Below are 16,750 nucleotides of genomic sequence, written 5' to 3'. Positions count from 1 at the left end.
GACTTCCGGCCTGTCTTGAACTTGAGGGGAACCATCTCCAGTTCTGGAAGCACCTCAAGACCTTCCTCTTTGCTTCTGCTTACTCTCTGCCTCTCCCTTGCAGAATACTTCACTGGAACTGCACAGGAGCTGCAACTGGGCCACTCTCACCTACCGCGGTCCCTGGCCCATCCACTCTCCACTTGCACTGCCTCCCTGGCAACCCCTGCACTGCAGTACTGTCTCTCTATCCCTACAGCCCTCCCTTCCCAGCACTTGTCTGCACTTACCTTAGTAGTTGCTACCAGGCGACCTATGTATTGTTTTTTTGGGCTACTTCCCCTGTACTGGACTCCCCCCCACCCTTCCCCTTGCACTTTTCCCATTCCCCCTACCCCTGCACTTGCACGATCTCAATGACACCTGGCCTAGTAGTACCGTTCTCTGTGTTCCCTTGTTCCCCCCTCCCTGCCTCATTGCGCCTTGGAATACTTCTGTATGGCGCATATCATGTCATATGTCATATGTGTGCCTTTTGGTCACACAGGATAGCTTGTGTTTAGTAGCTAGGGATGCAGACGATGTGGCACTTCCATGGCAACTATCTCAGGGTGGTAGGGTTGTGACAGTTGACTGTCTCTTTGCCATCATCGATTGTCACCTGGTATGTGCCAGGCCTGTGTGCACTCCGCAGGAGTGGGAGTTTAGGTGAAAAATGTGGCCACAAGCTGGGTCCGGGCTTCCTCGCCACGTGCCCTGTCCCCTCCCATGGGCAGCGCCTGTGCCTGTGGTTGGGGATATGGGGGCACCACCATGTCCACTGGGACGCCCTGCCTTGTTGCAACATTGTGCAGGACACATGCTGCCACAATGATCCTGCACACTACTGGTGGTGCATAGAGTAGTTGGCCACCAGAGCGGTCAAGGGAGCGGAAACGTGACTTGAGCACTCCGAATGTGCGCTCCACTATGCCCCTGGTTGCAATATGGGCGGCGTTGTATCTTACCTGGGGTGGTGTGGTGGGGTTCCGGATTGGCGTCATCATGTGGTTGCTCAGAGGGTAGGCACTGTCCCCTGGGGAGGTGATAATAGTTGAGATTATTAGGGTTTGGATGTTTGTCTGTGTGTGACTTGCATGCATGTGCAAGGGCATTTGTACTGACCTAGGAGCCATGTGTCGCCATGCTGCCCAGCTTCCAGGGCCCGGCTCAGGGCGGACATTCTGTATATGAAACTGTCATGGGTGGAGCCAGGGTAGTTTGCATAGACAGAGGTGATGATTCCCTTTGCATCACATACCACCTGTACATTGATGGAATGCCAGTGCTTGCGGTTTCGGTAGATGTGCTCAATGGCCCTAGGTGGACGTAGGGCCACATGGGTGCAATCTATGGCACCGAGCACTTTGGGGAAGTGTGCCACCCTGAAAAAATCCAGGACAACGGCCTGCCTTTCTGCGGTTGTTCTGGGCATGTATATGTACCTCCGGACTGAGGGGCGCGCTGTCATGATTGACAGTACCTGGTGTAGGCAGCGTGACTGCGTGGCCTGTGAGACCCCCCCACTATGGCAGTGGTCCGCTGAAATGACCCAGTGGCCAAAAAATGCAGGACATTGAGCAGCTTCTCCAAGGGGCTCAATGCTTGGGAGCAAAGGGTGGGGGATGTGAGGTAATCTTCCCACTCCCTGACCAGGTCTAGGATGATATGGGGTGGAAACCTATACCTGCCGTAGACCTGGTCGTCAGGCATCCCAAAAAGGCTTGTCCGTGGTGCGATAATGCGTGCCCTGGCTATTCTCCTCCTCCTGCGGTGTCCCACGATCAGTGCAGCGACAAATGGGGCATTCATCGTAGCTGTATATACGCGTTTGTTGTTTGCGCGCAATTTTATGCTGTGCGCGGGGACGCCTCTGCCTGCCTTCGTGTGGGCGGACGCGTTGACGCCTGTGCACGTCTTTTGCCGTGCGCGGGTTTCCCGTATTCGGATACGTGGTAAGACTGTAGGTCCGAGTGTCATTGCGTGTGATCGGAGGGGAGTGAGCGTACACGCGATTGGCCTGGGTACGTGTATTTCGGGGTGCGCGGGAAGTTCCACACGCGATTAGCCTGGGTACGTGTGTTTCGGGGTGCGCGGGAAGTTCCACATGCGATTAGCCTGGGTACGTGTGTTCCGGGATGCCGGGAACTTTCACACGCGATTGGTGGAAATCCACGTGTGTTCTGTCATCACGTGCAATGAGGGAAACACCTGCGCGCGTCACATCACAGACGCGCTCACGCGCTGAGGGCCTTTGGTCCAATGAAATGCATATGCGTGCTGCCGTGCATACGCGCTAAGGGCCTTTCCTCGTATTACACGCGGACGTGCATTTTTTCACGCGCGCTGAAATGCCCATGCACGTCTGTACGCGTCACGTCACAGGGGCGCTTGCGCTTGAGGGGCCTTCTGTCCAATGAAAATGCATATGCGTGCAGACGCGCTTACGCGCTAAGGGCCTTTCCTCGAATTACACGCTGACGTGCAGATTTTTCACGTGCCAAATCACTCCGTATCAAGCTGGCCACGCGTAAGCACACGGAAGACCACGCTCCTGCCCAGAAGGCCGAACTACTGCCCCCCAGAGCCCCGAGCACGCTCCCACCTGCCATCTGCTGCTACCTGACTGCCTGCTGCCCACGTGCCCTGCCATTTGCTGCCTGCACATCAGCAAGTGGTGCTGTTGCTGTGACCACACCTACTGGAACCGAAGACTCCCGACTGGGATTCCATCGCTCCACAGCCCAGCCCCAGGACCCAGTTGCCCACCCACTCCTGCCTCTGGGGTTGTCATGTCGGGGCAAACACCATCTGTGACCACTGACAACCCCCGGCCAGAGAGGCAGAGGGGCACCAGCTTCAGTGCCACCGAAGTTGGTGTCCTGGTGGAGCAAGTCCTGGGGCAGTATGATGCCCTCTTCGGAAGTTCCCGCGCCGACAAGGAAGGACGGACTCGGATCTGGACTGACATTGTGACTGCCATCAACGCGGAGGGGGTGGCAGTCCGCGACTTACAACATGTCAAGAAGCGCTGGGAGGACTTCAGGTCCAGGACCCTGAACAAGGCCCGGCGCCTCTTGAAGGCAGCGGATGCCAAGGGGCGCCGGGGCCACTTGTCGGAAGAACAGATGAGGGTCCTGGAACGCATATCCCCAGCGCTCCACGTTCAGGTCCTTGAGATGCAGACCCGTCTGGAGTCGAGCAGTGAGTGTACATGCATCCTGATTGTGAGCAGTGCGTGTGGTGATTATTCAGTAGTGTGCAGGTTGCACATCTGTTTGTATGGGGTCGAGTATGGGTGGGGGTGTAGAGGGCCGTGGGGCTTACACATGCGAGGGCTGGAATGTGTGAGACATGGATGGTGCTTGTGTGTGTAGGCTTGCATGCCAAATGCAGTTGTGTGGGCACACATGTTTGGATGAATGTGTATGTAAGTAGACATGTCCGTGATGTCATGCATGTATGTTGTTTTCGGCTGCATGTATCAGCACTGTGTACATGTGCATGTGTGTGTATTTGACAAGGGTGCAACAGTGATGCAACATGGATGCATGTGACAGCGGTATGTGGAAGCCTGATTGGCAGATGTGACATGGATGCCCGTCTGAACACTGCGACACTTGGCAGAGGTGTACACATGCATGCAAGTGTGGTGGTGTGTGTACATGTGTGGTGCACTTCCTGTGTTGCATGTGATGTCTGGCTCACCTTTGGCTGCTCATGCTGTTGTATGTGTATGGATGGTGGTGGCAGTTGTGATATGGCTGTGGTATGGCTCATGTGTGCGAGTCGTAATGACATGTGTGTTGGGGATTGTGATGACATGTCTGAGGTTTGCCAATGCCACTCATGTACAACTGTCATATGTGTATGTGTCCATTGTACAGTGCCCTGAAGCCTGTGTTTTTTTCTCCCTGTCTGCAGCGTCAACTGATGAAGAGGGCGGAGAAGGTGCTGTGGAGCACATCGGCGGGGATCCCACCGCCAGCCGGAGACGCAAGGCCCGGCTCCCCTCCCAGGTTGTGATCTCATAGGGGAGTGAGGAGTCCGGTGCCGCGTCCCAGGCCGCAGCTGCCGGGGGGAGGTCCAAGAGGCGGAGGTTGGAGTTGGACTCCTCGGCAGCAGAAGGGGCAGCTGGGACCCCACAGGGCCCAACAGGGGAAGATGGCACGGAGTCATCCAGGTTGGTGGGGGGTTTGGTGGAGGAGGAGGCCGTGCAAGCACCAGAGACGGGGTCTGGAGGTGGGGATCCCACTGGTGCTAGTGGTGCAGTGCAGGACCAGGGACAGGAGGCAGCACAGGCCGCCGCGGAGGTGCCTGTGTGCAATCCTGTCCCTCAACCTGTCCCTGCATCATCTTGCACCAGCAGGGATGCCTACGTCCAGACCCGTTTTCAGGCAGGGGATGAGCTCACGTCAACTGGCCTTCCTCTGCCTGCGGATGTGGCTATCCAGGTCCGGGTTGAGCCTGTCCTGGCTGGTGTGGCATTGCGTCAACGGGCCATGCGAGGTGACCTGCAGTCTTTTCATGAAGAGACTGCACGTCACCTCGAATGGCTCGTTGACCACGTCAGCCTGCTGGGACAGGTCACCCAGGCCGGATTCCTCCATCTGATGGGGCTTGCTACGACCCCCTCCTCAACTGGACCCCCTACGCGCCAGTCGTCCTCTGTGCCATCTTCCCACCCATCAGTCACCTGGGTGCCCTGTGGAGCTGCCTCTGACGGTGCGGCCAGGCTGGTGGAGGAGGCATCCCTGCCACAGTCGGGAGTCGGACGTCCAGCAGGGGTGGCCACATCTACGACTGCACCCCAGCCGGCGGAGGATGTGCAGGCAGCAGGAGGCAGTGCACGGGCAGAGGCACAGCAGCAGCAGCAACGTGGTGGGAGCCATGAAGGCTTGGGGCCTTCAACATCGGAGGGGCAGGCATCGGCCGGAGGGCAGGAGGACCCAGGACAGAGAGTGTCTTCCGTGTGGCAGCGGTTGGGCCACGCCATAGATGCGGAGCGGCAGCGGGCGGAAGAGGCACGGCTCACAATGGTCAGGGCAGAGAACTCCATGCGGAGGGCCCTGAGGCGGGCTGAGTGCCTCGAGGCAATCTGCAGGGGTTTGGAGGTGGACACGGCGACGGCCCTGCGTACCCTCGGGGCCATGGAGGAGGACCGCCTCCGGGACATTGAGCAGGAGTTCGATGATGCCCTGGCCCGGGACATCCACAAGTGAGCCGTGAAACTAGCCCGCTGCCCTTGTACATAGTTATGTAGGTAGTGTTAGGTTTCATTTTTGTTTTGTTTTTATTTGGACCTTTCGGACATTGGCCACATTTTTGAATATAGTTTATTTTGTTAGTTAGTGTAGTTAGATAGGTTTCCTTTCTTTTGTTGGGATAATGGACCCTGGCTTGTTCACATGTACATAGTTCACTGTTGGATTGTATTTTTTTTTCACTTTTTAACCATGGAGCAATGGCTTTCTTTTTTATTTCCCATTGGATTTTGTTTTGTGGACATTGACTTTGGACAACATTACTTTGGAATTTTATTTTTGGTTTTGATTTTTTTCACGGACATGCTTCTTTTAATTTTTGTACATTCACATGTCTGTTTCTTCATTTTCTATTCTTTTTATGTTTCCTTTAATACATATTTTTTTTGGTGAACTTCAATGTGTGGTATCTCATTGGTTTCATGCATTTCATGATATGTGTTTTGAGATTCACTGACACCCATTGGGTGTATGTGAGGGAAATGTGTTTGTTTCGGAACTTGCAATTGGTGTTCTGTGATGTAATTGCAAATTATGAGTGGGTGGATGCAATACTCGGGTGGGTGTTTTGCATTTGGAGGCTGACCATAGGGACCAGGGATCTAGATTGTGATGACATGTTGGCTGGGGAACATGAGCTGCATATGGGTGGGGGCCTGCTGGCAGGTGCCCCACAGTGCTGGGGGGTGGGGGTGGTGGGGAACATGAGTTGGACATGGGTGGGGGCCTGCTGGCAGGTGCCCCACAGTGCTGGGGGGTGGGGGTGGTGGGGAACAAGAATTGGACATGGGTGGGGGCCTGCTGGCAGGTGCCCCACAGTGCTGGGGGGTGGAGGTGCTGGGGAACATGAGTTGGACATGGGTGGGGGCCTGCTGGCAGGTGCCCCCAGTGCTGGGGGGTGGGGGTGCTGGGGAACATGATGAGTTGGACATGGGTGGGGGCCTGCTGGCAGGTGTCCCACAGTGCTGGGGGGTGGGGGTGCTGGGAGACATGAGTTGGACATGGGCGGGGGCCTGGTGGAGGCTGCCCCTGGTGGCTGGAGGGTGGGGGTGCTGGGAGACATGGGTGGGGGCCTGGTGGAGGCTGCCCCTGGTGGCTGGGGTGTGGGAGTGCTGGGAGACATGGGTGGGTGCCTGGTGGAGGCTGCCCCTGCACTGCTGGGGGGTGGCAGTGGTGGGAGACATGGGTGGGGGCCTGGTGGAGGCTGCCCCTGCACTGCTGTGGGGTGGGGGTGGTGGGAGACATGGGTGGGGGCCTGGTGGTGGGTGCCCCACAGTGCTGGGGGGTGGGGGTGCTGGGAGACATGAGTTGGACATGGGTGGGGGCCTGCTGGCAGGTGCCCCACAGTGCTGGGGGTGGGGGTGGTGGGGAACATGAGTTGGACATGGGTGGGGGCCTGCTGGCAGGTGCCCCACAGTGCTGCGGGGTGGGGGTGGTGGGGAACATGAGTTGGACATGGGTGGGGGCCTGCTGGCAGGTGCCCCACAGTGCTGGGGGGTGGGGGTGCTGGGAGACATGAGTTGGACATGGGTGGGGGCCTGGTGGAGGCTGCCCCTGCACTGCTGGGGGTGGGGGTGGTGGGGAACATGAGTTGGACATGGGTGGGGGCCTGCTGGCAGGTGCCCCACAGTGCTGGGGGGTGGGGGTGGTGGGGAACATGAGTTGGACATGGGTGGGGGCCTGCTGGCAGGTGCCCCACAGTGCTGGGGGGTGGGGGTGCTGGGAGTCATGAGTTGGACATGGGTGGGGGCCTGGTGGAGGCTGCCCCTGGTGGCTGGGGGGTGGGGGTGGTGGGAGACATGGGTGGGGGCCTGGTGGAGGCTGCCCCTGGTGGCTGCGGGGTGGGGGTGCTGGGAGACATGGGTGGGGGCCTGGTGGAGGCTGCCCCTGCACTGCTGGGGGGTGGGGCTGGTGGGAGACATGGGTGGGGGCCTGGTGGAGGCTGCCCCTGGTGGCTGGGGGGTGGGGGTGGTGGGAGACATGGGTGGGGGCCTGGTGGAGGCTGCCCCTGGTGACTGGGGGGTGGGGGTGGTGGGAGACATGGGTGGGGGCCTGGTGGAGGCTGCCCCTGGTGGCTGGGGGGTGGGGGTGCTGGGAGACATGGGTGGGGGCCTGGTGGAGGCTGCCCCTGGTGACTGGGGGGGTGGGGGTGGTGGGAGACATGGGTGGGGGCCTGGTGGAGGCTGCCCCTGGTGGCTGGGGGGTGGGGGTGCTGGGAGACATGGGTGGGGGCCTGGTGGAGGCTGCCCCTGCACTGCTGGGGGGTGGGGGTGGTGGGAGACATGGGTGGGGGCCTGGTGGTGGGTGCCCCTGGTGGCTGGGGGTGCAGGGGGACATGCGTTGGTGGGCAGTAGTGCAAGTTGACATGTGGGTTGGCTGGTGGGCATGGCCATGGTGGATGGGGTGCCTGCAGGACATGTGCTGGGTAGGCCCCTGTGGTGTGAGCCACCTTCAGGGGCCGTGGAGGCTGTAGAGGGAACACCTGGGAGGACCCACACGTGCAATTCACGTGTGCTGCTCCCGGCGCACCCCTGTAATACACGTACCCTGATGAGATCGCGTGTGGAACTTCCCGTGCGCCCCCGAAATACACATACCCCGCTCAATCGCGTGTGTAACTTCCCGCGCACCCCCGAAATACATGTACCTCGCTCAATCGCGTGTGTAACTTCCCGCGCACCCCCGAAATACACATACCCCGCTCGCACAGGCCCAATTGCTGTATGTTGCCACTTTTGTGATGCGCTGGGACTCTACCGCCTGCCTTCGTGTGGCGGACGTGTTTCAGCTTGTGCGTGTCTTTGGCTGTGCGTGGCTTTGCCCTATTCGATTCCATGAATACGTGTGGTTCGATTGCGTGTGGCCGTTCCGTCTGCTTCCCTGCAGTACATCCCCAGTTACGCCCTTATTTTCCCGCGTTGTTCCCCATTCCGCGCGTTACGCCCCGTGTCCCGCCCACTTTCTGGTCTATGCGTCGAGGTTGTGCGCTTTCACTGTGCGCGTCGCGCACGCCTTTCGGGATGTTGCAGTGACTTGTGCGCCATGCACGGGTTTGGCGCACATCCCGAGGTGTACACGCGCAGGGACTTCCATGAATCGCACGCGTGCACGTGCGCCTGTTTTTTTCCGCTTGCGCCTGCTTGCCTGATTTTCGGCGCACGTTTGTTCCATGAATCGGCCCCTAAAGCTCCTTGCTTCTAAATATACATACACTATTATGTATCTTATGTCAGATTGCCATCTAAAAGCATGATGTTACATAAACCAATGTGCATGTTTGCAACAAAAAAAACGAATACCATTTCAAATAAACCATGTGCATTGAGATGTGTTAATCATTCACTGTTACGTTTGCATATGGGATCTTAGTTACAGTTACAAATTACAATTTGCGTATCTACTGTTGTTGACTTTAATGTTTATTTTGTTTTGACCTTGAGAGAGTTCAAGAGAGTCTTGAGTAGAATGGACTGAAATCACACTCCCCGTTTGCAGTTCTGGATGAAGCATATCTTTAATTTATTGATCCCTACTTCCATTAAACATTGCAACAGACCGACATTTATTTGATGTTTCTTTGAAAAGCACTATTACAAGAGAAGTTGCCATGAGAGTGCCATGGTACAATACAGTCTGTTTTCTGTACTCATTATATAGCAATATATGAAGTAACACTTGTTTATTACTCTGTGTTGTTTGTACAAAGTGCACTCAACAAATCCACCTCTTCTCAGTAGACAGTTTTAAAAACAATGTGAGGTAAAGTAATTCAGCCAGGATAGTATCATAAGGTGCAATGGGGAAGCAGGGATTTCATTGCAGCTTTCCTGCTTCCACACTTTTCCAATTTGCAGCAAATTACTTCTTCTGCCATCCCATATTAAGTCTTAAAGAGCAATGCATTCTGCATCGTTGGCTGTACGAGGCTAATCAACTATTCAATCAACATTGATTCCCCTGAACAATCTCAACATTCTGTGAAAACACATCTGTGTTTGCACAGACAGGGTCCAGCAGCATTCCTCAATCTTCTAATTCTCCATACTCAGCTATCCTAGTGTGTTTTACGTGCCATAACTTTATTCATTGTGTCTGGAGCCCAATACTGCCCATGCTGCAGCTCTTGACCTCAGGAGATAGAAGAGGCAAAAGAGAACCCTCTTTTTTGTTGAAGGGGCCTGACTCTGGAGGGTAGGTAGATTAGCACAAGGAAGAGAAAGAGAGTCAGCGACTATCCCTTTTCAGAGACACATTTAAGCTAGGTACGGGATGCAGCATGGACTATGTTTAACAAATACTAGCCAGAGAAACGGTCACAAAAGGAGGATTATAACTCAACATGAGGCCTTAAAAACATAAACATAAACCAAAAACCAAGAGGAAAAAGTGCAATTACACAATTAGCTACACATTTTTGTGAGGGTTAGTAGCAGGATTATTTGTGCAATTTCATGTACTACTTGGCAGTAGTTGTATACAATTGTTGTCGACAAAATAAACAATGGGTGTTTCTGGTTCGGAACAAGAGTAGCCGACAGATGTTGCTGGATGTAAACCAGTTGTCTGAAGGGATCAAACTGTCATCAGGACAGGGTTGATGAACAACAGGTATTGTGATGTACCTATGGAAAAGGATGACATGATGTGTGTCAGGGGAGGTTGACTAAGAGATAGACTCAGGGTTAGAGAGAGAGGATGCTGCAGTTCCAGGACCTACCTTGGTAGTGTCGTCTCATGAAATGCATTGAGTGAAGAGACACAGTCCGTGGTATTGGTAAGCTTGATTGGTGATCCTGCTGTAGTTAGGATCTAAAAAGAAGTGTACATAATTACCAAGTGAGTGATCTAGGAGGAAAGGATCTAGGTGGCTGTCAAAAAGGTATGAATGTAACAGCAATGTATTGAGGTACTAGCCACGTACCTTGAAAAAAGACCGAAACTGGAACAACCAACAGTCTTCCTACTGGAGTGCACCAGAATTGCCCTAACAGAGAACTATTTTTTCCTAAGTATTAATAATAATTTAGCATTTATATAGCGCTACGAACCTTCAGGTATCTGAGCGCTGCTTATTATTACCCACAGTGTGTGGTGCTAATTTATCGACTTCGGAAGGATGAAAGGCTGAGTTTGGCCCTGCCAGGATTCAAACCTGTGTCAGCAGGGTCTGCACAGGTGTCAAAGAGAGTGCTCTACTCGCTGTGCCACTTGACCGGCTATATTATGTACATGATAAAGACTAATTTGCCATTAAACAATAAATAAATAAATAAATACATAAACAAATAAATAAATATTATTATACAATGAATGTGATTGATAATAATAAACCCCCTCTTTTATCGGCCACTATGGAATATGTGAAAGAAACTCTCAACTTATATGGATATTTTTATTTTCTCGAGGGCCACCTCTATAGCCAGTCAATCTGTCTAGGGTCAAACACACTTCTTTTGGCCAGTGTACTAATGTAGCTGTGCTTGTTAATGGCCATAGGGCCGTGTCACTATTGTGTGAGACATGAGTGAAGTCAAAACTGTATTTTAAATCACGCAGTATCTCACTTTTGGCTCACAGTTAACAGAGAAAGTGTGGTGTGCATTAGCACTAAGCACCCTGTTCCACACGGAGAAGATGAGTCCTAACACTCTGAGCTTCCCTTGAATGCAGAACATAGGCCCAAAAGCAGCAAAAGCCTTTTTACTGCTTTGTTCACACAGAACTAATAATGGAAATTGTAATGCATACTTGAAAATACAAAATGAGTCCAATAGACCACAATAAACACTAGCTAAAACATTCCAGGAAGCAAATATAATGTTCTACACAGAATCTTAGAAGGTATCAAAACACAACTAGATCCAGTAAAAAACATTTGTAATTGGAACTTGAAAGAAGATTGCTTTTACACAGTGCCAAGTACCTGTTTCAAATATTTAAATATGCTTTTCCATCCACACCAATGCACAACATTTTGCAAAGTAAGCGTCAGCATCTTTAGGCCAATGTAACACCCCAGCACGTGGCCCTGTGATAATGAATTGTGCCTGATCCATAAAGCATGTTTAGTGGTTGTAAGCCTACCACAAGTCCCATTTATCCTTAAGAGTTTTTTCACTAAATCTGTCCACGAAAAAGAAGCTGCCATGTCCCCACTTAAAAATATTTTACATTAATTCGCACCTTGTGAGTCAGAAGAAGCATGGAGGAAAACCAGTTGTGTTACAATAGTGTGTGTGTGTGCATGTGTGTGTATTAATGTTTGCAAACGTGTGTGTGTATGCATGTACAAGCAAACAAGCAAACATGTGTGCATGTGTGTTTGCCTGTGTGCTTGTATGAATGTATGAATGTGTGTGTTTCTGTGTTTGTGTGTGTGTGCTTGTGTGAATGTGTGCATTTGTGTGTGTGTGCGCAAATATATGTGTGTTTGCAAACATATTTGCGTGTGTGTGTGTGCAAACATGTGTGTGTGTTTGTGTGCATGTGTGTGCGTGTGTGCATGTGTGTGATGCAGGATCTCTGCAGAGATTACATTTTGCTACAAAAAAGTAAATATATATTAACCTATATCCAATTGGAATGCAAAGTTATAATCTTGGAAGTCATGCATTTTGCAAAGAGTTCACACTATTTGAATTACAAACCCCATTTTGTACACTTAAATTCAAGTGGGATTAAGTAATTGGCCAGAATCACACACTTTGGCTAAACAGTGAAGCCGGATTTTAACCCACTCAGCAAATTTTACTTCAGACATTCCAAGCTTTACTATTTTAGTTTTCGGTTTTCAAAGCCCACAATAATACTGTATTTTAGAGTTTACTGACAAAGCACAAAAAATTGTCCAGCCAATCCACATAACATCTAAAACCTTATAGCAATGTGTTAAACCAGAAAAATATCACTGTGGTTTTATTTTTCACATCCTGAATGGCAAACTACATGCCCCTGAATGCACGGACTTGCAAACCTGACACATCTATTTAACTCTGGCTGTACCTTTAGTGCTTAAGATACACCATTAAAGAAGTTGGGTAAAACCCCAATAGATATGGAGACTCTTTGTTACAACCTTCCTGCTCTTTGTTATACCTGATGCTAAGAACATTTCATTAGTAACATAAAAGCAACTATCTTTTTTCTACATGCCAGAGACTAGCAGACATCAGGTTGTCAACAAATCTTTAAAGGTGATATTAAATTATACATTTTTAAACATATAGAACACAGGTCTTACAATTCCCCCAAAGCATACATATATGTTTAGTTTGAAAGTAATAAGCAACTCACCTTAATCACCATCAGCAAGGTTTGCAGCTGATAATTCTGTTAGAACACAGCAGTGGCTCGCAATCAGAGCTCCCCATGGGTCAGGCCCTGCCCAGTGTCTGAGTGTTTCAGCTACGGAAGATCAAATTAACTCCACAGGGTTTCCCTGTTGGCCAGCAGCTCAAATCAATTGGCCCCACAGCAAAAGAATCCAAATGCCTAAGTCATCCATTGTCCCAATCGTCAGAAATTCAGCTCCCCCAACAATCCAAATAAGATCCAAGGATCTCCCTCCCTCCAGAGACAGAGGAAGTGCCCCTTATAGGAAGTAGCGACAGAACCCCCTCACCCACGCCCCCCACCCCCAACACCCCATTCCAAGACCCTGATGCTTCCTGGGCATAGAAGCACAAAAATTGTTATTTTTCAAAATACAAACCCTTGCTGGAAGTGTTATCAACAAACCACAGGTATCCTGCAGCCCGAGTATTTTCTCATGATGCAGCAAAAATGCACAGATTATGAAACAGATGTCTCCTTTTTCCTTCATATCAGCCCAGTGTCATTGTATCAGAAGATAAACATAGCTCGGTCACCACAGATGACTATTGATAATCAGCCCCTGTGTGCATTTTGTGCACCAGTATTTGCACATTGCGAAGGCTGGAATTCTGTCATCTGGTGTTCACACAGCAGAGCTAACTTATCAAAATACAAGCCCTTCTTATCAGTACCCACAACTGTTCTCTGTTGACACCTGAAGAATGCACAAATGTCAACATACAGTGTGAACCATGGGTCTAGACTGTCCTTTATAATACTGCAAGTCAGAGGCCACAAATAGCCAGGCCCTCTCTGGGCTGCACCTCTGTTTACACAGCTGGCACTGACCATTGCAAAGAAAGCCAGGTGTTGTCCCAAACTGCCCCCTATCACACCCTTCCCCACAGACACATGCTTCTGAAATATTTACTGCAAAAGCAAACACTTCTTGCTTGTTGGCAAAATCTGAGATTACGCTCTTCGGCCTTGTCACAGGGCCTCAGAGAGTACAGGATTTTACACTGTTTAGGACATGCCTGTTTCCATGGGTATTCACTTCAGTTTGTATCTGTCTGCTAAAAGGTTGGTAAGCCTTGAACTGTACTGGTCCCAGAAAAATATCATGGGGTGCCTATATATACACATGTGTATGCATCCACCACCGGTTTAACGTAGTAGCTAGGGGTCATTTACAACCTGCTTGGTGGCTCACTGTGATTTGAAAGAGGGCAGAATGGGGATCTCCTGGAGGTATGGTGTTTTTGCACAAGATTACACTGAATGTTTAAGTGCAGAAGGTGGGAAGTTGGGAATCACATACAGTTGTGATGATAGCCTGGTCCTTACTCTGTAGGCTTTTGGGGGTAAGATGTGACAGCACTATTCCATTTAAAAATGAAGGGATTATAGAAGCACTTGCGTACATGTATATTGTAAATGACTTATCATATCGTTCTCGGAGGATAGCTCAAGTGCAACATGATCACCTTCGAAATAAGATGACACAGAGAATCACAGCTTCGGTCCCCGGGGGAAACCTCTGGGTATTATGCGTGTTATAAATGACCTATCATATCACATCATTGAGGTGGGGTGGGGATGTGGACACCGGCACCACGTGAGGAGCTGGTGTAGGCCAATCCTTAAGAAACAACTTTTGCCAAACCTGACGCTTTGTGCCTTTGTGTAGGCATGTCCATGGCAAAGCTTCATGGCGCTGGCTGTTTTAATTATTTAGAAGAAACATGCATTGGCAATGTCAACAGTTCAGGCTTTTGTATAGGTGTGGGAAACACACTTTGCGTTTAAAGCTAACCCAAACGGGGTTATTTCAGTTTGCAATCAAAGGTCTGGACCGTCCTCATGTCATTTAGTTATTCTATATATACTATTTATATCAAGTTGCTATCACATTTTGATATTACTAGGTGATGAGGTGAACTCAAATGTATAGGTTATTTTAGGATGCCAGCAGACATCTGGGGTGTCATGATGTCACCTGTTTATGCACATTGATGACTGTCTTATCCATTTTATATCACATTTGAAATAAAACACATATAAAAATGTTTGTGTTGATTATAATATTTTGGGGTTCATTCAATTGATATCAACATTATTGGAGTATTTGTCAAATTGATATCAAACATTTTGGGAGTCAATCAAATTGATATCAAACATTTTGGGGATCAATCAAGTGTATATCAAAGGGGCAGGGCTAAGACCGGCAATGGGGGTGGGACCACCTGTCAAAATTTTACATGGAAAGAAAAGGTAACCCCTTCTACTAGTAATGATGAAAATAATATGCAAGGAGGAATTTCAAGACTAAGCGGCACAACATTTGCAACCAGTAAATCAAATCACAAATAAGTTGCAATGACACAATGAATTTATGTAAACAGTATGAAAATGGAAATAGACAGCGACTAAAGGTCAAGGTTGTAAGGCTTTGGATCTATGGCACAAGGCTTGCACCATGTATGAGAGTGTTGCCCTTGCCAACAGTGGATCACTGAGAAGTTTCCAATACATTATGGCTGGTTGGCATTGTCTAAAGCCACAATTCTTTAAAATTTGATAATATTATTTCAGACGAATATGGTTGTACTTTGAGCACAATAAAAACGAAATGGACCACTCCATAGTGCCACGATAGAAAGGGCATTAGTTAGCGTGATTAACACCCTCGTACAATAACCTAAGCATATTTACTATGGGGAGAAAACCAAACCTAAAAGTTTTTCCTTTGACGGGTTACCTGTCCAGCTTAATTAGCCATCCATGTGCCTGTACAACGAAATTATATAATGCAATCTAATTGAGGGTTTGCTAGCTTAGCAAGCCTCCTGAACTCATTGAGATATGTAAGCTACATGTTCATGGTTAACAGTTTATCTAACTTGATAATAACATCACGATAGGCATTCCAGTGTTCAGGGTTAATTAGATTCACTACAGTTTCTATGTCCGAAAGCCGGGGCATTTCTAGATCGACATCCTGTGTTAAAATATCACCCATGTAAAATCTGCCCGGATGGTGTTGGGTCAACCAAAGTGCAGTTTGGAGGCTCAGTATCTAATTGTTTTAAAACAAAGATAATCAAATTCAGGTTATGTTACATGCTGGATGACATTGTGTGTTTTTTGTCATATCCCACTATTTTTCTGTGCTTCAGGGCTCATGTTAGTAAAAATGTTCTTAGAAATGGGAGTAATGCTGGCATGTAATGTGGTGTGATTTAAAAAAATACATGAACACCAGCTTGTCAGCATGTCTTCAATATCATAAGTGTATTTAAAGGCTAAACAGAAGTGATATCCCTTTCGGTGACTTCTTTTGCAAATAAAGTGATGATAAACACTTAGGACATGACATCTGTTTTTGGTACAGGACTGGAGTACTTACAAATCCTCGAAGAGAGGCAGTCATAATCCCAGAGCCCTTTACAGGAAAGCTTGCATATCGGATTCTAAACTACAAATGGGACATGGTTCTTTACTAGCACGTGGCTTGTCATTCAGGGCTAATGCCCAGTACATTGCACTTTAGCCAACAAAAACACGTTCTGCTGAAAATATCAATCTCCTTTTATTCACAAGAAATTTTCCACCATTCAGACATTTCTCTGTGCATTGCTTATTTGCATGGTGCACTCTGGAAAACTCAAGATTTGCTCGCCAGCATCATTGGAATCAATGTCAAGAGGAATTGAGATCTGTCGGCTGAGTTTACATTTACTAAGTTCAAACAAGTGGACTTTCTGTAGCATTCTCTAAAACAATACCAAATTGCTAAGAGTATGTTCCTCTAGGGATATGTAGGAATAATGACTTCAACCGAATAGCTGCAGTATTTATGTATCTAATTAAAATGAATTAAATTGATTAATCTTTTATAACACTTTTAATACCGGAGACCATTCTAAAAGGACAGGACCGGGATTCAAAAATTGTTTTGCTTACAAGACAAACACGCTGCCCTTGAGCTCTCCTATCAGCCCTACTCACCTTTCTTTCATCATTTATGCATTTGTTGGTTGTTCTTTGAGGCACCACATGAAGCCATTTTAGAGCACTAAATGTAAGATTGCTAGACAAAGTGGAATCAGAGCTTCCTATCACCAAATGGGGTGACTGCAGTTAACAGGGAA

This window comes from Ambystoma mexicanum, chromosome 11, assembly GCF_040938575.1.
Source record: "Ambystoma mexicanum isolate Mex_15411 chromosome 11, UKY_AmexF1_1, whole genome shotgun sequence".
Taxonomy (NCBI): Eukaryota; Metazoa; Chordata; class Amphibia; order Caudata; family Ambystomatidae; genus Ambystoma; species Ambystoma mexicanum.
This window is presented reverse-complemented; position numbering follows the sequence as displayed.